The 22,590-nt window shown below is 42.2% G+C and overlaps 1 protein-coding gene across 5 annotated transcripts in view; it reads right to left on the reverse strand.

Moving 5' to 3' along the window:
* Positions 1 to 22,590, reverse strand: part of NCOA7 (nuclear receptor coactivator 7) — a 160,974-nt gene that overhangs the window by 133,604 nt on the left and 4,780 nt on the right. For 2 of the 5 annotated variants that reach the window (XM_044249457.1, XM_044249421.1), the window contains exon 1: positions 17,645 to 18,072. The exons of 1 other annotated variant lie outside the window; for it this stretch is intronic. The gene's annotated coding sequence lies outside the window, so the exon portion shown is untranslated. Of the gene's footprint in view, positions 1 to 17,644; positions 18,073 to 18,350; positions 18,587 to 22,590 lie in introns of those variants that run through there. 2 more of the 5 variants (XM_044249438.1, XM_044249452.1) reach the window with 2 other exon arrangements.

Raw genomic sequence — 22,590 nt, forward strand, 5'->3', positions numbered from 1 at the left:
GATAGCAACATGAACGGAGAACTCATCAGCTCTTGTGGCACTCTTCTTCACTTAAGGAACTGGAATTAGGTGAAAAGAATTAAACCAATGTGAGTTTGATTTAAGACAAGTATAAAGAGGGGCGCTTGGCTGGCTCTCTGTAGAGCATGCAACTCTCAATCTTGGGGTCCAAGTTCAAGCCCCACATTGGGCACAGAGTTCACTTAAAAAGAAAAAAAAAGAAGTAGAGAGATTTCATCAAAGCTCCTAGGTATTTTAAGATTTTATTTATTTGAGAGAGAGAGAGAGAGAGCATGGGAGGATGAGAAAGAGAGAGCACACAAGCAGTGGGGAGAGGTAGAGGGATAAGTGGACTCCCACAGCAGGGAGCCTGATGCAGAACTTGATCCTAGGACCCTGGATCATGACCGGAGCCAAAGGCAGATGCCTAACTGACTTAGCATCCAGATACCCAAAGCTCCTAGATACTTTAAATTAAGACCCATCTCTAGGCTAGATAGATCATTTTATATGTTTCATCTAAGAAGAGAATGTGCAAATGAAATTTCTAAAAAGTCATTAGTAGGGTCAGGAATTATCGAAGATGTGGAAAGTGCCAGCAGCATGACAATGGACAAATACATTTTAATTTTCAAAAGTTAGAAAGAGATTGTGTAAATCACACACTGCAGATCACACAGATTCCCAGCAAAACTTTAGAGATGATCGCAACAGGCAGGTAGGCCAGGACTTGGAAGAGGACACAGTGAAACTTGGGGTGGAGACTGTTTACAGAAAACTAACCATTCAGTGGAACTGTAACAAACAGGCAGACCCCTTCTTAAAGAGGTCTTATCTTATCTTGGACCAAGTACTCTGCTGGAGATAAAAGATGAACACCAGCATTCACAGGGCAAGAAACTCCGGCAGCGGAAGAGGCAAGTTAAACCCATCAGCTGGTACAGCAGGTGGCAAGTCCCCCGACACTGCAGAGCACAGAGGGAAACAACGAACTGCTAAGAAGGGAAGGAGAGTCAAGGAACCTCCGCAGATGATGCCAGGGCTGGGCCATGAAGGAGGAGCAAGGGCTTCCCCAAGGAAGCCTTAGTGAGGCTGGGCTCACTAGGCAGACGGAGGCCGGGCGAGCCAGGTCGGGGACTGTGCGGTCCCAGAGAATCCTGAGTGGTCTGGGGTGGCTGGAGTGCAGGGCTGGTGGAGGGGAGGAAGTTAAGGGAATGGTGGCTTCCTCAAATTACATTGACCTAATTTCCCTCTTGGACATAGCTATTATTCTCATACATTAAGGAAATCGAAGTAAAATACAATGTAACTGTACTTAAAGGCATTTGGTAAGTTTCTCTTGATCTGCTTGTGGATAAGATGGGAGAAATGTGGGCTGGACATGGGTGGATGCTTCGATGATTACATGGATGAAGAAAAGCACTGAACCCCTGTACCAAGAGGTTTGAGCTGATCAACTGACTGACCTAACCCAGAGCCCGGAGTTGACCTCCATCTTCAGCCTTGAGGGAGGACGCTAATAGCTTAATGCAGTATTTGTTCTTAGCCCCTTTTCTCATCAGTAAATTTACCACCAACTTGAATGACAACAGGGACCTCCTTATTAGACTTTTGGAACAGGGATCAGTAACATCCCGGATAACAGCATTTGGATTCAGACAAATGTCAGCTGTCTGTAGGAAGGTGGAATTCACCCCAAATGAACCTGAGGTTGTACATCTAAGTGAGGAGCTAAGGAATGAGAAAGACGGCTCAGCAGTAGCACAGCGAGTATGACCTGCCCTCTTAGGTGACGGTAAACTCCATGTACCCAGTAGTGACATTCCACCGCCCTGCCTTCCAAAAACGGAGGCAAACAAAAAAAAAAAGGCAAACAAAAAAACCAAAAAAACCTTCTTAATCAACCCAGAATAAAGAAGATTATGTGTGTGCCACCCTTCTTGAGGATTAGAATATATCACGATGACTGCATTTCACTCTACTCTTCCACTATAGGAGAACTAGAAGGCAAGTGGAGCATCCAGGGTGGTTAAGTGACATGAAACTAAGCTTTAAGACTGAGTGTCAAAGGAGCTGGTCAGGGTTCGCCTACAAAGAGTTGGAGTGAATTGACATCTATATTCAAATGTCTGAAAGATCTTACCTGGTCATGGATTTAGGCTTGTACCAGTACACCTCTGAGGGGGAATACCTGGGACCAGGCATTAGATATGTAGGGAGAGGGGTTTTGGTTCAACGTAAGGAAGAACTGTTTTACAGACAGATGCAAACAGCCACCTCAGGATAGGGCGGCTTCTTGATCTCCAAAAGTGACTTGAGCTATAGATCCACAGTTCTCAACCTTATCAAAATCAACGCCCCTCCTCTAAATAAATAGGTATTTCGCAATATGCCCATTATGATATTGAAATGAAGTTCATAGCTAATATAACCTACTTATACACCAAATTTTACGAAAGCAATATAATGCCCCAAAGGAAAGTTATTTATAACAGCTATTTCAATATGCAAATTCTCGGGCACTTGTTCACTAAAAGACATAATGAAATACTCAGATGCTTACACCTGTTTCTATAGGGCAAGTTTAGCTCTAGGAGAGGTGGGATCAGAAACGATTTCATTACAAATGAGAAGTATAAGCGAACAAAAAAGCTGAGGTGAGGGGCGCCTGGGTGGCTCAGTCGTTAAGTGTCTGCCTTCAACTTGGGTCACGATCCCAGGGTTCTGGGATCAAGCCCTGCATTGGGCTCCCTGCTCAGTGGGAAACCTGCTTCTCCCTCTCCCGTTCCCCCTGCTTGTGTTCCTTCTCTGAATGGGTATCTCTCTGTTAAATAAAATCTTAAAAACAAAAAAACGGAGATGAGGGGGGATAGGGAGAGTGGGTAATGGGGGGGTTGGGGTACAGAGAACATTAGAATAAGAACTAGGGCTATGAAGAAGAACTGGGTATTTCTAAACATGGTAACTTAAAGCTATTCTCTTTTCTTGAGAATGTCCCAATAAACAGTCACATGGGTCCTACAGAAGATATAAAATACCTGAGTGTAAGGGACAATTCCCTGTTGTCTAGAACTGCCCTGCTCATTTCAGAGCATTTGACAGGACACTTCTGCCTCCCCCTCAACTAAACGCCAGAAGTGCCCCGCCCCCTCCGATAACCGTGGAAAACAAACTGCATCCCGGTCAGGGTGAAGAAAGGGTGCGGGGGAGGGGGGGGATGGATACTAAACTCATGGAGAGCTACTATTACAGAGTAAAGTGAAGGTCTGTAGGGAAACGAATACTTAAATTTTTAAATTAAAAATGTTTAATTTCAAAAATTACTTCCTAGCTGAGATTTTAGAAATTCCATACACAAGAAGTTCTCTGTTTCCAAGATGCTCGTGCTTCATCTGACCTCTCTGACCCACTCTATCAGGGCACTGCAGCACCACTGAACAGGACGGGCCTGGTTAACTAACATCCAGACTCCCGCATCTCTGAAGTACATAACTTTGGGAAATTTACTCAGTTTTTCTGGTCGTCGACGTCCTTATCTGGAAAGGTCTATTATAAGAGACTAAATGTGTCCCAAAGGTGTCTATTAGAGTCTAGTGCTCCATGGAACAGAAAACTCTATCCAGCGAGCCCAAATGTTCAAATATTCACAACCACCACCAGAAGAGCTAGATTCAAATTTGTCCCAAACAGAACAATCGTATAGGAAACTAACTGAAGCTAGGCAGCTCCAGCGACTATAAAGATGACACCAATTGCAAAAGTTAAACATTTACTGAACATTAACCACAGGCAGCAAGTTTTTTTGTTCAATGCAGTTACACTGTTTAATCTTTAGGAGTGTATGAGAGTTAATGTTCTTAATCCTTTCCAGATAAAGAATCTGAAGTTCAGAAAGGTTAAAGAACTTAATCAAGGTCAAACAGCCACAGAGTGAGAGCCAGAATAATGAGCTTTACCGGATTCCAAAGGCAAACCCACTAGTAATAGCCTCTAATGCTAGGCTAGATCTCTACACAGACTTTTTGCTTTAGCTGCCTGGTTCTTCCTGCACTTACCCACCAGTAAAAAGAACAAGAGTGTGAACACCCAGCTTTCTGGCCAGTTGTCTTTTAGGATATAAATCCTGAACTGAACGCTAGTCACTAATATTCGTTAATAAAAGCACTGCAGTGAACATGTCTATGCGTTCAATAAATATTACACCGAATTAGACTTAAAGAGCTAACTGGAAAGCACACTCCCTTAATTCACTAAACTAAATGGATTACCTCCTAAGTCTTAAGGACAGAAGTAATGACATAACTTTGAATAAGACAAATATTTCTTAGCAGTTGATCTTTCATTTGGTTCTGTTATAAAATGTAATCTTCTGACCATCCAATTATTTTTCCACTGAAAGTTAGTAAAGACAGAGAATCAGAAAGTGGAATTTAGTAAAGACAGAGAATCAGAAAGTGGAAGTTATTTTTTTTTTTAAATAACATTTCTAGGTGCCTCCTTAGCACAGTAGTAGCATGTCAGTCTCATATAATAACATTTCTTTACTGATTTTTTAAAAGATTTTATTTATTAATTTGAGGAGTGAGAACAGGAACACAAGCAGGGGAAGGGGGAGAGGGAAAAGCCTGCTCCCCCACCCCACCCCAGCAGTAAGCCCAATGAGTTCCATTTTGCACAGTTTCTACCAGTGCACGAAGACAGATTAGAGAAAAATATGCAGAAAGTCATATAGAAAGTTACTAGAGGCAATGAAAACTGTTCAGAGTCTACTCTGCCAAACCCATGTCTCATACAGAGAAAACTTCCTCTTTCTCACCATCAATCACTATTTATTGGGCGTCTGCTACATGCATATGATTGCCTTTCTCAAGACGGGGGGAAAATCTGCTGCCTGCATCATACACAGAAGTGGTTTCTGGGGACATCCCTACTGCTCTAGCACTGCCAGATCCCCCAGATGATCTCAAAGATGAATCTAAATGTGGTAGACACCACAGAGCATTAAGAAAGGAACAGGTGACATGGGAACAAAAGTTCATCCTCAATTACTCTTGGACTTCCTTTCAATATTATCAGACCCACTGTTAAAATCCTTGGAACTTGGGCCTTTCGGGGGATTTTTGGTTTTGTTTTTTGTTTTTATTCCAGACCTCTTCTGGACTTGGTCCAAAAGGAATATGCTCCACACTCTTCTGGCGTCTCTCTACTGGTACAGAACCGAAGTTCGTTCCCCAAGGCCTTGCAGAGAATAGATGCCAACTTGAATCACTGTGCCAGCTCCCTGGGTTCATGGCAAATGCTGTCACTATTGTAGGGGCTGTGGTCTTCCATGCCCCAGCTCCTTTGATTTTAGGACAGAAATCACTTTGAGCTGTGGTTACTACTACTCATTTATTGTTGTTATTATTAGCAATTACGTGGAAGGTGCCTATTTGCTATATCTGAAGTAGAGGGAACTGATGCAAACAAAACCAATAAAATTTAATAGACAGAAGATATCATAAGTGGAATGCCTTTACAAAGAACATACAGTTTATGGGCTTCAAACACTAGTTTTCGACAATTTGAGTGTCTTTTGAACTATCAAGAGACATACAAGTTCACTCTACCAGGTAAACTATTTCACTACAGAAAGGGTGACACACTTCTTCATTCTCTTATGGATAGTATCTGCAGTTGAATGCATTTTCCAAATACATCAGCATATGCACATACTTGTAAAAATGCAAACTAAAAAACAATTGAATTATTACTCTTCTTAATGTACTTTCAGTATATTTATTTACTTGGAGATTAAGAAGGCAATAAATAATTTATATTTACTTCAAAACAGTGCTTTGTCACATATATATATGCAATCTCTTCAATTCAGTAAGCATTTACCAAAAACTTCTTTTATTCCTGTCCTGCTGTACCATTTATCTAAAACCTATGAATACAAAAAAGGACTCAACAGACACTAAGAAAACTTTGATTTTTTTTTTTTTAAAGATTTTATCTATTCACTTGACAAAGAGAGAGAGATCACAAGTTGGCAGAGAGGCAGGCAGAGAGAGAGGGGGAAGCAGGCTCCCTGCTGAGCAGACAGCCTGATGCGGGGCTCGATCCCAGGATCCTGAGATCATGACCTGAACCGAAGGCAGAGGCCTAATCCACTGAGCCATCCAGGTGCCCAAAACTTTGATTTTTTTGATGAGACAAAATTAACATAAATAAAAAATCAGACAAAAATGGGTATGATAAAAATTAATGACTGGTAAACTGAGAAGCATTAGTGGAAAGAAAAGGGCCAGGTCACATGCGCCAGTGTTCTTAGGAAAGGCCTGAAGTAGGACCACATTGAAAACCACCATGCATGGTTCTATTTCAACGGTGCTACAAGAATAACAATCATATCTGTAAACCAGAAAGTTTTCCCTTAATGAAAATGTTCCCCATCAGAGCATGCTCAAGAGGACGGTGAGTCTACCAGCTTCCGCCTCTGACGTCTCAAAGACAACGGAGAGGGTCACGTAGTGCTTTGGTCAGTACAATTGAAAATGCGCTGAATACACAAGTACGGTTTCAGGAAGAAGGCATAATGAAAAGTGTCTAAGGGGCAGGAAATCTCCCCAACATGAAATTAAAACAGTTTTGTGAAGTACCATGACCTCTACTTGGAAGAAAAAAAAAATGTATGTGGCTTCAACTATAATTTTCCAAGAGACTGGGTTAAGAAACCAAGTCTGTGGCTTAATACATTTTCTTCTGAAGGTTTATTAAGTTGCTTCACATAAAAGTTCTTGTAGAATTCACAAGAAAAATTGCCCTCTAGCAGACTGGACTGTTGTTTCTCAATGATGCACCTGCTCCCCGTGAGAAAAATATACATCCACACTCTCCGCTATGCCACCTTGTGGTGCTCTGCACGACTATGCAAACGGTGCATCTCCACCCACCTGGCCATGTGGCTTGTTTTGACCAACAGACTGAGAGCTAACAGTGTACCTAATTCAACTTGAGGCTCTAACAGGCTTGGCAAAGGTCTGCTCTCCTTCAGAAGGAAATGCTCCAGGTACCAGTTTTCCCTTCTTCAGCCCCTTCCCTTCTCAGGATCAAATGTGTGGAACAGACCTGCACTCCTACCTTACTTTGGAGGCCAGCTCACCCCTGCCAAACCCAACCGAGAGCAGCCAAGCCGCAGTCAGTCTGCCGATTTATGAACGTGAAATAAATAATTGTGGTTCTAAGCCACTAAGATTTGGAAGCTGTTATGCAGCGTTATCACAACTAAAAACCCAAAACATCCTTAGAAATATCCTGATCCGCAAATTACTTTGTGGATTTTTACCAGGAAGACCAAAGCCACATAGTTAGTACATACTACTGTCTAGAAGAGTATGTACTCTTCTAGAGGCGTGGAATACCAAAGCCCAGAGACAGAAGCAGCCAATTAACACAAATAGCCAGGAAAGCTTCCCTTCCTTGCAGTTATCATTCACCAATGAGTGTGGCTATTGAAGTCAAGCCGTAAGAAGGCATCATCTGACACTAAGGGTAACTTCTGCACATCTTGGTATATACACCTATAGACTTTGATATTACTTTTTGTTATGAGGTGAACTGTGTTACCCCGCCCCCCAAAACGTTTTAAGTTGTAGCCACAGTACCACATAACATGACCTTATTTGGAAAAGGGGTACCTGCAGATACAATTAGTTAAGATGAAGTCATACTGGAGTATGGTGGGCCTCTAATCCAGTAAGACTGGTGTTCTTGTTAAGAAGACGGCCATAAAGTGGCACCTGGGTGGCTCAGTGGGTTAAAGCCTCTGCCTGCGGCTCAGGTCATGATCCCCCAGGGTCCTGGGATCGAGCCCCGCATCGGGCTCTCTGCTCAGCAGGGAGCTTGCTTCCTCCTCTCTCTCTCTGCCTACTTGTGATCTCTGTCTGTCAAATAAATAAATAAAATCTTTAAAAAAAAAAAAAAAAAAAGAAGATGGCCATATGAAGCCAGAGATACACAGGGAGAACACCAGGGGACAAAAGAAGCAGAGATTAGGGTGATGCAGTTGCAAGCCAAGGATGTCAAGGACAGCCAGCAAATCTCCAGAAGCCAGAAGAGGCAAGGGAGGATTTCTCTTTAGTTTCACTGAGGACATGTCTCCACCAACACCTGGATTTTAGACTGTCTCCAGAATCACAACACGATGAATCTCTGTTGTTTTCAGCTACCCAGTTTGGGCTGCATTGTCAGGGCAGCCCTAAGAAACTAACTCACTTATTTTAAATTGTATACACTAGCCCTGTTCCAAAAGAATACTGCATGAAAAATGCTCCTTTCCCACCAAAACTATTCTGCCACTTCCTCTTGTAACTTAAAGAAACGTGAGCAAGTAATTGAGAACACTGGTAAAATTTTTTGAGTATTAGACTAAAGGCCCCCCCAGTTAATTAACATTTGTACCTAAGAGATAACTTAAGCATAGATTATTTGAATAGGGGGACAAAGAACTAACCTGATTATCCAGGAAAACACTTAACATAAAAAGGGTTTTGAAATATCCTGAGAATGCTGCATCCCCACGTTTTATGCTGCTTTTATCATTCTTGGGCGATTTCAGTCTAACCACCTCATGCTGCCAGGTTTCCTGTGCTTACTTAGGCATATCTTAGTTAGAGCTTGTAATATTATATCTAACTTATACCATTTTGGTTTTGTTGCTGTTAAAGATTTTATTTATTTATTTATTTATTCATGAGGGATGGGGGCGGGGAAAGGGAGAAGCAGACTCCCTGCAGAGCAGGGAAGAGGGGGATCAGGACCAGAGCCAAAGGCAGATGCCTAACCAACTGAGCCACCCAGGTGCCCCATCTTGTACAGTTTTCTAACTGATTGCTCATGATGCCCCATGCTAATCATGGTGTTCTCTGCAATTGAGCTCTTTAGTTTTTACGCTTTAAGAATGAAAATCTATTATCAAAACTTAAGGTAAATATTTATAAGACTCAGAGAACCAAATGAGGTAACATTCTGATTTTGAAAAGAAAGTAAGGAGAAGATTGGACAAAGGAAAGATGAAACAGAAAACTCATAAATCATGTCTTAAGAACACTGTCAACCCAACAACACCCAATCTTCCTGTGTCCCATGTGCATATATGTGAATAACACTGCTAGAAAACTGAAAGCCACAGAGTAATATAAAACACAGTCCTATCAGCTTATTGTAAGAACAACTAAGCCATAAAGCAGCAAATGTTTAATTCGTGGTACAAAGAGTTAAGTGACAAAATAACTAAAATTAGGAGTAGAGTAGATGTCCTGGGAAGTGTTCATGGAATTAAGCATCAACATTATGCAGAATGTTGGGTTTAAAGGAAGAAACGAGCAAGGAAATTTCAGATAAAGGGGGCAGTCAAAAAGCAAGTGTGTGAAAGGGGTACTGGGGCGCCAAGTTCATTCAGGTGGGGAGTGGGAGATAGGGAGGAGTGCCTGAAATGTGGAGACGATACACAACCTTAGCTGCATTTTCTTGCTTAAGCTTTCACGAGAAAGCCACCACCACCAAAATGTCATCAATCATTTTATTTGGTTTACTTATCCTTGAAGAACTAGCCTTGGGGCTGATCTATACCCAAAACAAGCAAGCGACATGCAAGAAAATATGAAGCAGATGGCACGTGGGTGAAAATGTTGGGGAAGTGAAATATTAGTAGCTTTGAAAGGAGGAAGAGAAAGTAAAGTATGTCAAAATGAATATGCATTTGGTAAAGAAAAGTTGAGAATATAAGAATCCTAGGACACCTTAATTTTAGTAGTTTCTAACAAGTATCATTATAATATATATGGATAATACAAATGTGAAAAATAGAAATTACCTATGATCCCATCAGTGGGGAAAAAAAGCTCTACTATTTTGTCACTTTCCTGTCTTTTCTTCCACGCAGGTGCATTTTAAAATAAAATTAGGATCCTTTTGTGCATACGTTTTGGTAAACTATATACTATCACTTAAAAAATGACTCCACTGTTGGATTTGTCTCAAATTCTCCAACTATCGCCCTTGATTATAATTACTGCAGTTGCTTACTCTGTGAAAGGACTTTACATATATTAATCCATCTAATTCTCAATACCATGTGGGAGGTACATGATATTCTCTTCATTTTATAGATGAGAAAATCAAGGAGAAATTAACTTGCCTAAGTTCACATAGCTGGTAAATGGTGGGAGAGGGTTCCAAGCCAGACAACTTACTCCCGTATCCCTCCTCATAACCCCTGACCATTCCACATGCCCCCTCCCCGCAACTATGCTGATTGCTGAAATTGAGCCTCATTCCCGATTCTCTTAGGATGTACTCTTAGAACCACTGGTGCCAAAAAATTTAACTAGCTGAACTGTTCTCAATATAAAGTATACCAACAGACCCTCTCACCATTCATGAGAAAGGACTATGACCCAACCTCAACTTTGCCAGCACCGTTACGGACTTTTAAAATCTAATTTCAACCTGCATTTCTTTGAGGCAATGAAGGTGAATATGTTTTCCTGTCTTGGCTATTTGCAGTTACTGTTTTCTGAATTTGCTCTTCCTGCTATAGACTATGTCCCCCAACCCCAAATTCATACATTGGAAACCTAATGCCCAGGTAATAGTATTAGGTGGGGCCCTTGGGATATGATTAGGTCATGGGGTCAGACCAGCCCCCTCATCAGCGGGATCAGTGCCCTCATAAAACAGGTCCTGGAAAGACCCCTAGTTCCCTCCACCGTGTAAGAATACGAGGATTATGTCAGCAGTCCACAAGCTGGGAGAGAGGTTTTGCCACATGTGGCTCGACCATGCTGACACCCTGATCTCCAACGTCCAAGTAACGTCCAAGTCTCCAGAACTGTAAGCAATAAATGTTGCCATGTATAAGCCTTCCAGCGTATGGTATTTTGTTACAGCAGCCTGAATGGACTAAAACAATTCCTTACTAGAATACTCTTCAAAGAGTTAAGGTGTTTTAAATTGAAACTACTTTGCAAAGTGTTACGATTTGAGATATCAGAGAGCTGCTCACAAGCTGTTTCAGTGGGACCCAAAAGAGAGGCAGTATGTTGAGGGAATCACCAGGACCTCAGGAGGAGGGCTCAATTTTAACTCCCACAACTGAGCAGGCCCTCCCAACACACTAATGGCACAAAACTGCTTTATATCATCATACAACAGGGACTGTTCTTATCCAACGGCTAGAATACTCTTTACTACCCCTCAGGACACCCTAGGATCAACATGCCTGAGGAAACAAATCAGTAAATCTGATGTTCGCTTAGTGAGGTCAAATTTCAGCAGGAAAATGAAAGATCTTGAAGGATCTCATACCTACAAAGTCATCTCGTGCATTTTTCCTACTCTACAAGGCATACCTGATTAATGACCAGAATAGAATCATCCACCAGTCAAGATTCCACATGAACAGTGCTGAACAAACACTATTATGGTCCTACTCTCTAAATCCCCTGTTAATCAGTCAACAGCGAACAACCTCGTGCCAGGCACTCTGCAATAAAACTGAGCACACAGGACACCCTGATTACTCAGCTTGGAATTAAAAATACCTCATTCGCATGTACAGGAGTCACTTCTTAGGATAGACCATTCTCTCCCGATGGTTCATGTCATCTGTCAGGGTCAATGTTTAATGGCACCCTATTTGGAAGTTTTTGCCACTCTGTGTACCAATTGTAGAGGGAAACCCGAGGGCAGAGGCATCAAAGACGCTCTCCGAGATGACGGCCATAATAAATACGAACGTTATTTCGAATGAGTGTTAACACAACATTTGAGAGAGAATTAGAGAAGGCAGGATGCTAGAGAAAATGATACAGGCATGTATTCTCCTGGGGGACTGGGGGAAAGAGTAGAAGAGGGATGAATGGTTAACCTGGGTGTTTTGGTTGTTGTTGTTGGTGGTTTTTTTTAATCAATCTTAGGATGTTATCCAAAATCAGAGTTAATTTCTACTAGAAAAGCAATTTTGTTGTTTATGAGAAATGCCTATTCCCAGTATGGAAACTGATTTGGGGCACTAAATTACATGGGATAGTCTCCGTGAGTTTATGGAGTCTCAACAAAAAATGGCCCCTAGAGAAGACACCAGACCTGGGTGTGGCTTGCTAAGGGAAACAGGAGCACAGAGTTCCAAGCAGAGGGAACAGCATGGAGAAGGAAAATCGTACGCTATGCATGTTCCAGAAGTGACAAGCAGTTTTGTATGACAGCAGAGATTCTTAACTTGTGATCCATACACAAGGACATGCAGGCAAAATGGTGTGTGGTGTGTGATAGGACTATGAACTTTTATCAGATTTTTATCAAGGGTCCGTAATTTGGGGCAGGGGTAATGGGGCAGTGAACAAAAATGCGGGTCAAGGGCATGACAGGGAGGTACAGGGGGCAACAGATGAATTCCTCAGAGCCCCAGAGACTGCTAAGATCTCCAGCAGACTCCTTCCCATGTAGGATGGTCCTCAGAGGAAAGCTGAGTAGGAAGACTGGCTGAAAAGTGGAGAGCTGAGATGTGGCAGAAAGTAAAATGCAGGCAACAGTCCAAAGCATCTGAAGAACCAAACAAGGGCAGTGGGAATGGAGAGAAGGGACTTCGAGAAATAGTAGGGAGATGTAACAAACAGGCCGAATATTCCTATTTGCTTGTGTATACATCAAATGTCACCCGAGGATTCCCACTTAAGAGACAGCACTGGTCACCAGTGGATAGTGGAAGCATGTAACTGGGGCAAGGGGACGAGAGAGTCCTTTTATTATATATCCAATTGCACCTTCTGAATCACATGAAGGTATTAAGTGCCACAAAAATAAATTTTGAAAAAGACATAGAGGTTATTCAAATGAAGTGCTTCTGTGTAAAAATCTGCCCACATCTCTCTTCAAAGGATGCTAAGGTTTCACATTCCCTTTTGAATTCAGATTATTTTTCCCCAAAGTCTCCTGTACCACACCCATGAGTGAACCTTCAGAAGCGCCAATCTCTCTTTTGATCTGGGTGACTCTGTTATCAAACAGCACTTGGCATCATATAAATGTAAATACCTGGTTACATTCAGCCAACTTAACAGGTAGCTGTCAAAATACCAGAATGAAGAAATTTTAGTCAATTAACTAAACTATTAACAATTAACTAACAATTAACTAACAACTATGTTATGGTAAATAAATGAGACACAAAGAAGAATCTATTAATCTGATTCATTAAAACAGAGATGAATCAAATAAATTACTGATACGAAAGAGGTCAGATTTGAGGTTTGGTGTGGTGAGTGTTAAGCAAGTTTAGGCTAACGCCCAGGGCTAAAAATGACTTTAAAAGTTATATGGAATGAATCTCCTATTCAGCCTAACAAGCCACATAAGATAGATTCCAGGAATAACTGACTTAAACTTAATGATTTGAGCAATTTTTAAATTGGTGGTAAGTGGATATAATTTAATATTACAAAATAAATGGAATTTAATTTTGCAAAACTATGGAACATTGTTTTCCATTCGGCTATCTAAGTTCAAACACACGTGAGTGGAACTTAGTTTTGTGAAACTAAAGAACACTGTTTTCCATGTGGATATATAACCTCAAATATACTAAACTTCAACATTTATTCAAAACACATTGAATGGAATTGATTAAACTTGCTAATCAAAAACATGTGTCTAGCGATCAATTCTGCAAATGTTTTCATTTGGTTTTATGTATTATGTTTTGCCTTGTTTCACAAAGGATATGAGTCAGCTTTAAATAATAAATTCAATATAGTGGAAAAATAAAATTAGATAAAAATCAGAATAAAGAAAAACAAAGTAGAACAGAAGCTCAGTATCAAAGGTAAGTTAGAACATCAATATTAGGTCATAGGTTTTTACAGGGTTATTAAAATCTAGTTGCAAATTTGATTCTGCATTTGCTAGTTGCCAAATCAGAAAGGGAAATATAATCAATTAGCTGATGCTAGATTTGCATTGTGAAAAAAAGGCACACAACATTTGTGCAGGAAAAGTAAAGCTTTTCTTTGTCCTCTATCGCTAAATGGAACTTGCCTGGGTCTTCACAAAAGAGCTGCGAAAGGAACAATGATCTTGGTAACCACATCTCTTAAATAACCTAACAGCAGGTTCCTTGTGACGCCTATTATTAGTAGAACCCTCCGCATGTGCACAATTGGGTGTGGGGTGGGGTTACAAAAGATGCAAAACAAGGTCACCAATGTACTTATTTCAGAAAATTTCGCTAGACTCCCAGTCTAACATCTAGAACTGGAATGGAATGGGTGGAGCTTATGGCCTTTATTCCGCCAACCTTCTAGAACCATCATTTCTCTCCATTAAGATTCAGATCAAATTTATGAGCTGACAACTGATATTCTCTGGCATGTGCAGAAATAAAGGCATTCTACGCCACTGTTCAGAAGAGATTAGTAGACAACTATTCTTCAACCACCACCTCTCCATATTTGAAATTCGAGGTCATACAAATTTTCCTTTCCATACTTTCTCTGCAATTATAACAATTCTGGTTTCAATATATATAAATTGAGTGGATCCCACCCAGATGTAAAGAACAACAACAAAAATTATGGGCTGGTATTTAAAAAAAAAGGACAGTAAATAACATTTAGCAAAGAAGAGATAGAGGTTTTGGTAACAAACCCTAGGAAAGATACGGAAAGAGAGGAGAGAGACTATACCTGGTCTTAGAATTGCATTCCAGTGGCGCATATGGAGACAGGGTGTTGGGGGCTCACCGGACAGGGCCCTGAGAGTGAGTCATCCAATCACAGAGGCATTGCGCATTTGGATGAAGGACACACACAGAAAAATTCCTCTCTCTGAGATTAAAAACTAGCTCTTACTTGACTGGTTTCAAGGCCAAGAGTGTCAGCACAGCCTAAGTACTCAATTTCTATTTGTCAAACGAACAAAAAAGTGTTTGTTATCTGCGATATTAAAGAACAAATAAAACAATGTGAATTAACTACTCAATATTGTTGTTTTTTTTTTTTAAAGATTTTATTTATTTATTTGACACAGAAAGACACAGAGAGGGAACACAAGCAGGGGGAGTGGGAGAGAGAGAAGCAGGCTTCCCGCTGAACAGGGAGCCCAATGTGGGCCTCGATCCCAGGACCCTGGGACCATGACCTGAGCCAAAGGCAGACGCCCAACGACTCAGCCACCCAGGCGCCACTGCTCAATATTCTTGATCACAAATGTAAGATGTATAAAATGTAACTCTCTTTATTTGGGGGAGGACTTTTGCTGCATTTTAATAAACTGTAATGTTTTCCATATGTTCCCTCCCACTGTTGGTTCCCCCAATCTTACCACCTTTTACATAAAAGTGTAATTTCCTCACCATGTAGGAAAGGCCTAAGTAGGATGGAGAAACAATAATAATAAACTATGGCTTATTGTCCTTTTATGAAAATAATTATTTGGGGTAATATATAGTGAGGATAGTGGCAAGGTATTAAAATGACAAAAAAGGGACACCTGGCTGGCTCAGCCTATGGAGAATGCAACACTTGATCTTGGGGGGTGTGAATTCAAGCCCCATGTGGGGTGTAGAGATTACTTAAAAATAAAATCTTAAAAACCAGTAATAATAAAATGACCAAAAAAGTAAAGAAAAAAGGGAAGAGGATAAAAAGACTGGACCACTCCCAGATAACTGCGTTACACAAAGTTACTGGAAAAAGGTTAATACTGATTCATAAAGCTTACATAACAGGGAAATAAAAACAAAATCAAAACAGGAAATCTCACAGTGCAAAAATAAAGCAAATGAAATATGATGCAGTGATCCTTGACCCTTCCAAGATAACACAGAATTTAAAAGCAAAAAGACACTGAATCTTCCAATACCCTGATTTCCAAATTATGAAATGTGGAAGGCAGCTATGTTCACCACTATACCACCAACGCATGCAAACTGTCAAATTTGGAAATTGATATGCTTATACACCAAGGAAAGCCTGCAGAGTTGAAAATATGTATCTATACCATACATTCTAAATCATTTAGGAACCACGGACACCCCTAATGCTTTACTTTTACTTTTACCTGTAATAAAATACATTATAATTAGATCATCTACAACTCAAGTCTAAACAGAATTAATATGTCACTTAGTAACCAAAACACTGTTACCTCTGGAATAACAGAATTTTCTTGTAAACATGAATTGTATTTTTGAAATTGTGTTTGAGAGTTTAACAGAAATATGTTTGATTACCACACTAGAAAATCTGCAAGCTGAGACATGAAATGCACTTCTATTAGGGGTTGAGGAGAATTACTTCATTTAATAACACAATTTTTTTAAAAAAAGCATGTGGTCCTAAGAATGCCAAAATTCATATTTAAATGTAAAGACAATCTGACCCTTTCCAAAAACGGGCAATTTTTAAAAATCCAGTTAAACTTCAAGAGCCGCAGGGCAAATACACTGTAATCCTAAACTGTCTTTAGATGAAGCCTGGAACACAGTTCATTCAACTAATAACTAATGAGCACCCAGCATGCATCAGACGCAGAGGATTACAGAACTGAACAAGATTCTGTCCTCCTGGAGATGACATTAGCTCATTTTCCAAAGCTCTAAACCTTAATACATTAATATAAAATTGGAGTTCACAACGATCTACTTTTCCAAAACTCTTAATCTTCTTGCTTAATATAAAATAAAATTTTAAAAAAAGAAAGAAAGCGCGTGAAGAGATAATCTTGCCAAAGCCCTGACGTATGAACTTCACACCTGGGGGAAAAGAAAGAATTCATAAACCAGTTTCTCAAAAAACCGAACCGTAACACCTGGCTGGACGCTAGGCTGTGCCCAAGGCTGCCTCTGCTGGCCGCCTGGGTGCATCCTTCCAGCAGATTCTCAACTCCCGACACCTGTATCCAACTTGCCACTCTAAAAACACATCCCTTTAGGGAAAGCAGGAGGTTCCCGAGTAGGCATCACCAGAATACCCCAGCCTCACGTAGCTCCGGACAAATCTAACTTCTCGAAGGGCCTTCCCTAACTGGTACCAAACGTTGCCTGTAAGGGACTGAGCGATCACCAACTGTATACAGCACACAGCGGGTTCCGAAATGTACAAAAATCCCCGGCTACTTCTACGCGCTGCTAAAATAACGCTTTGCTTGGCTACACGTTTAGCTAAAACAGGAAGAAAGCATCTGCTCATTCAGTCGAAACATTACGGTGACATATTTTTACCTGAGCTGCTGAAAATCCAACGGTACTCTTCCCTCCCCCCTCCCGCCCCGCCCCGGCCCCCAAATAAGCCACTAGCCCTCCGGTCCTCCCCACCCCCGCCCGCCGCACGCAGTCCACCGGGCCGGGAGGGAGCTGGGCGGGCGGGGAAAGGGTCAAGCTCTCCTTCGCCACCACTCGGCCTTCCGAGCTCCAGGAGAGGTTGTCAGGTTCACCGGGTCTGCGCCCAGCGCCATTAGCACACCTTCGAGCGCTCTCCCGAGCCTGGGCGGGAGGCAAGTTTGGCGGGTCCTGGCCCCGGGCCCCCCTCTCCCCGCGCCTCTCCCCAACGCCAGCATCAGCTGCGGCCGGCGGCTAGGGCTGGTCCCCGCCTCACCCACCTACCTACAGGGCGGGGGCGCCGGCTCCTCGGGTCCGGGAGAAGGGGATCGGGCGCACGCATTTCTGGGAGCGGTGGCCTCTGCAGCTCGGCGCGGGGGAGCGCATCCTCTAGGGTGGGGGAAGGAGGGGTCGGGGGAGGTTCGTGCGGCTAGGAGGAGCAGGGGCGGGAGGGAGGAGCGCCGAGGCGCGCGCCCCCTGGGACCGGCGTCCGGAGCTGGTGGACTCGGGTGCCGCCAGGACTCCTCAGTCCTCTCCCCTAGCGCGGCACCTTGCCAACCCTGCAGCTGCGCCCGCGGTCAGGGCATCGGCCGCGACAGGCTCGCGGGCCGGGCCGGAGGCGGGGAACTGCGGGTGGCGCGACGCGGTGCAGACGCCCGCCTCTAGCTCCGCCCGGCCCGCGCCACGCTCTGCGCCCCTCCGCGGCGGCGGGGGCCAGGAAGCTCCGCGGCGGGGCTCGGCGGCTTGGGTTGTGGCATCCTCCCCGCCCCGGCGACCTCCGAGCTGGAAGGCTGAGTACCCCCGCCAAACCTCGGCTGCCGCAGCCTCCGCGGCCCCAACACAGACCCGGCCCTGGCCCGGCGGCTCCGCCCCGGAGAGCTGCGCGCGCGGCCTCCGCAGGCCTCGGCCCATTGTGACGCGTCGGAGAGGGAGCTCGCTGCTGCACGGGCGACCGGACGCCGGGCGGCGCAGTCTGGGATGGTCGTCTTACCTCGCCCCGGGCCGCATCCCCTACAGCTGGCTCGCCATGGCCACCACTCTTCGTGGAAAGTGAGGCTTTGAGAGCAGAGCTGGAGTTACAAAGCGTCTCTCCGAGTTTTAAAGCCTTGAGTTTCCGTCCAGCTTGGGGACCACTGGCCACAATAAAGTCATCCTTCTGTCCTTTCCGGCTTTACGTTTCTCAAAGGGGCCCACCATCTCCTCCCCCTCCCGCTCCCGACCTGGTACAGCATCCCGGATGCTGCCAAATTGCTATCAGTACAGCAGTAGGGACGTAGCTATTGGATTTTCCAGGCCGAGTCTTGGCAGAGATCCTAGAGAGCCTTGGTTGGGAGGATTTGCATCAGCAACGGGGCAGTGCTGGTGAGCTTCCCATCCCTTCTTGGGAGCTCTTTCCTCTTTGGTCCCATGACCAGCACTGCAAGATGACTAGGAGGATTTGGCCTTGAGTTTTACCCCTTACACACAGGGGGAATAAAAGTCAAGGCAGAGTCTGCAGCTGGTCTGATAACACTGGTATGTCTGAGGCCATACAAAGCACACTAGATAGTGGCCTCCTTTGGGTTGTGGATGCCGCTTACGGGCTTGGGCATTTCAGTTGCAAGTGGTCACGTTATACTATCTTGCAAGGTATGGAATAATTGTCCAATTCTGAACTAAACATATAAAATTGGACATCCGGTTTATATCTTTAGGCAATTGCAGTAATTTGCAAATTATTTTCAAGGGAAAAATTAGACTCAAAATACAAAGAGCTGATTTTATTGAATCAAAAAGAACATTGTTTGAGATCTCCAGAGAAACTTATCCATTCTCACACTTGTTTGATGAGTGCTTTTATGATGTTGAAATCTAATATTTTTTTTTAAATGGCAAAGATAAGACATGTTCCATAGGAGTACAAACTGATAACATCGCTAAGGCTTCTTGAGAGGAGTTCCATGTGGAGCAAGGTAGAAGCTGAACTGCTTAGGAGTCAGGAAAACAGTGGCTCATGACTTCTCCACTTTGAGGACTCTGATAGAGAGCTACAGTTTATATTCAAAAGATACCTATTAGTATTCATGATATTTCCTCCCAAATGCAGAATAACTCAATTATAGAAATATTCATGTAGTCTACGGCGGTACCACCCTGAACACACCCGATCTCGTCTGATCTCGGAAGCTAAGCAGGGCCGGGCCTGGTTAGTACTTGGATGGGAGAAATAGTCATGTATATATGTGATGCATAAGGACAGAATGAAGTCACTTAATGAGAATTTAGCAGTTGCTTACTCTAACGTGTTTATAAAGAAGTCTGCCTTAGAATGCAGTTTATAGGACATTTGTAGAAATGTTCATTGAGTGGCAATTCTTGACTATCTGTCCTGGTATAATAGAGATTTCTGCTCCCCAGCTTAGAAGTAGAGAAAAATTACCCTTAAAGATTCATCACTAGTTCCTTCTCATTAATTTAACATTTATTGATTTGTCCAAGCCCTGTCCTTCTGGAAAGAGACACCAGAGGAAAAAAAAATAATTTCCTTATCCCCTAGTAGTTATGTACTGTCCAACACTAGCCACATGTGGCCACTTAAATTTAACTTAAAAATGTATTTTTTCATTACACTAGCCACACTTCAAATGCTGAAGAGCTACACATGGCTAGATAGAATAGATCATTAGATAGAATAGATCATTTCCAGTATTATAAAAAAATTGTGCTGGGCAGTGCCACTCTAAATAGAAGGTGAAACTTTAATTGGGAGATAAGATGAAATACATAAAATAATTTGAGAAATCTTAGTACACTAAAGATTGAACCTCAATAGAACATGTACTGTTTAAGAATATGGCAGTCTCTTAAGAATTCAGGCTCTGATCTCAGACTATAGCTCTACCTGTGCTGACGTAGGATATGTTGCTTAACCTCTGCTGCTTTATCTGTAAAAGGGAGATAATAGTATCAACTTTATAGGATGGATATAGAGATTAAATGAGGTAATCCATGAATGATACTTAGAATAGGACCAAGAAAAGTTAGCTATGACTCTTATACGTTATTATAGTAAAGGTTTTCTTTCTTAAAAGTTGTAACCTTTGGGTGCCTGAGTGGCTTAGTCAGTTAAGCTTCCGATTCTTGATTCCAGCTCAGATCATGATCCCAAGGTTGTTAGATTAAGCCCTGCCACAGGCTCCAGGCTCAGTCCAGTCTGGGGAGGCTTTGGGAAACATCAACAAACAATAGCAACTGTCACTGCAAATATGTGCAGTATTTTTCTTATGTATCTATCTAAATATCATTTTGTAAGGAGAGCCGTGGAGGGATCGGGTAGCTGGATGATGAACACTGGAGAGGGTATGTATTGTAATGAGCACCGGGTATTATATAAGACTGATAAATCACAGAGCTACACCCCTGAAACAATACATTATTTGTTAATTAATTGAATTTAAATTTAAAAAGGAAAAACAACAACAAAAAATAATTTTGTAATGAAGTGTGGCTAGTGTGTCTTTTTTCCCCCAAGGGAGGGAGAGCATATGCCCACACTGAGGCATGGGGGTAGGAGTGGAGGGAGGGGAGAATCTTAAGCAGAATCCATGCTGAAGCCAAGGTGGGGGCTCAGTTTTATGACCCTGAGCACATGACCTCAGCGAAATCAAGAGTCAGATAGAAGCTCAACCAACTGAGCTACCGAGGTGCCCCTAGTGTGTCTTGTTTTTTTTTTTTTTTTTTTTTTAAATAAACATATAATGTATTTTTATCCCCAGGGGTACAGGAGCGTGTCTGTTTTTTAAGCACAACACTCACTGGTTACCTTTCCTTGAACTGGAATTCCAGGAACATCAGTAAATACTGCTCTAATAGTTTGCCATAATGAAAGCCTCATTGGATAAGCAATGAGCTCTCAACCACTGAAAGAACTGAAACTCCTTTGGAAGTTTTCTCCTTCAAGGTATTGGAGAGAAGATTTGTGTATTGGGTGATGAGTTTAGTCTGCTGGCACCAAGAAAGTTCCTGCTGGCACCAAGAAAGTTCACTCTTAATGGTTAAACCTATCCCTCTCTTCCCAGCAGAGAAACACCTCCTTTCACATGCCTGACTTGAGCTGGTTGAGAGACAGGAGTTCCAAAGGGAAGTAAATGCTAATGACATCTGTGGAAATGGACTGCTGTCTGGTCACCTGTCAGCATGCAGAATGAATGGCTGATTATTTATATCAAGCCCAACAAATTTGCCCTTTTTTTAAAGTCACAGTTCATTAAAAAAAATTATCTGCTCTTGGAGAGTTTCTGCTGCTTTATTTCTGCTGGAAAGTCTGTTCAGTAGCTTGAGAATTCATTACATGTTTTTTTACATTTTCTGGAAAATTTAGTCAAATAAGCTGGTACAAAGACATTGCAGCTAAGATATAATTTAAAATTCTGAAATGAACCCCTAAAAAGAACTGGTAGTTGTTGCCTTGGATTCATTAGATGAAAGAAATTTACAGTGCAATGAACTGAAAAGGGTTTTTTTCAAAGGACGTTAACTATAGATTCACAGTTGAAAAAAATATATATGGAAGTCCCAGGTTTCCCCTTGCCCCTCTCCCACAGCTCCAGTTGTCCCTCCATGGTAACATCTTGGGTAGCTCCAGTATAATATCAAAATCAGAAAAATGACACAGGTATGATCTTTCAAGCTTGTTTGTATTTCATCAGTTTTACATATTCTCTTTTGTGTTTGTGTGTCTTATGCAATTGTACCATCTGTACGGATTATCCCAATAAGACACAGGACTGCTCTACTACCACAAAGCTCTCATGACCTCTTCCTTATAGTTGCATCCATCTTCCTCTCCACCACATCTCTGATTCCTGAAAATCACTCATCCCTTCTCATCTCTAAAATTTAAAAAACGCTATATAAAAGGAATCATACTGTATGTAACTTTTTAGATTTTTTTTTCATAACTCCCTTGGGATCCACCCGCGTTGTTAGGTGGATCGATGGTTTGTTCCCTTTTCTGATAAGTATTCCATGGTATGGATGTACCACAGTTTAACTGTTCACCCACTGAAGAATATTTCTGTGGTTTCCAGGTAGGGCTTATTATAAAAAAAAAGCTGCTATAAACATTTGTGGACAGACTCTGTGTAAACACGAGTTTTCATTTCTCTGGGATAAGTTCCCAAGAGCACAAGTGACGGGTCAGATGATAAGTGCATGTTTAGTTTTATAAGAAACTGCCAAATTATTTTCCA

Source organism: Neovison vison, chromosome 1, assembly GCF_020171115.1.
Source record: "Neovison vison isolate M4711 chromosome 1, ASM_NN_V1, whole genome shotgun sequence".
NCBI lineage: Eukaryota > Metazoa > Chordata > Mammalia > Carnivora > Mustelidae > Neogale > Neogale vison.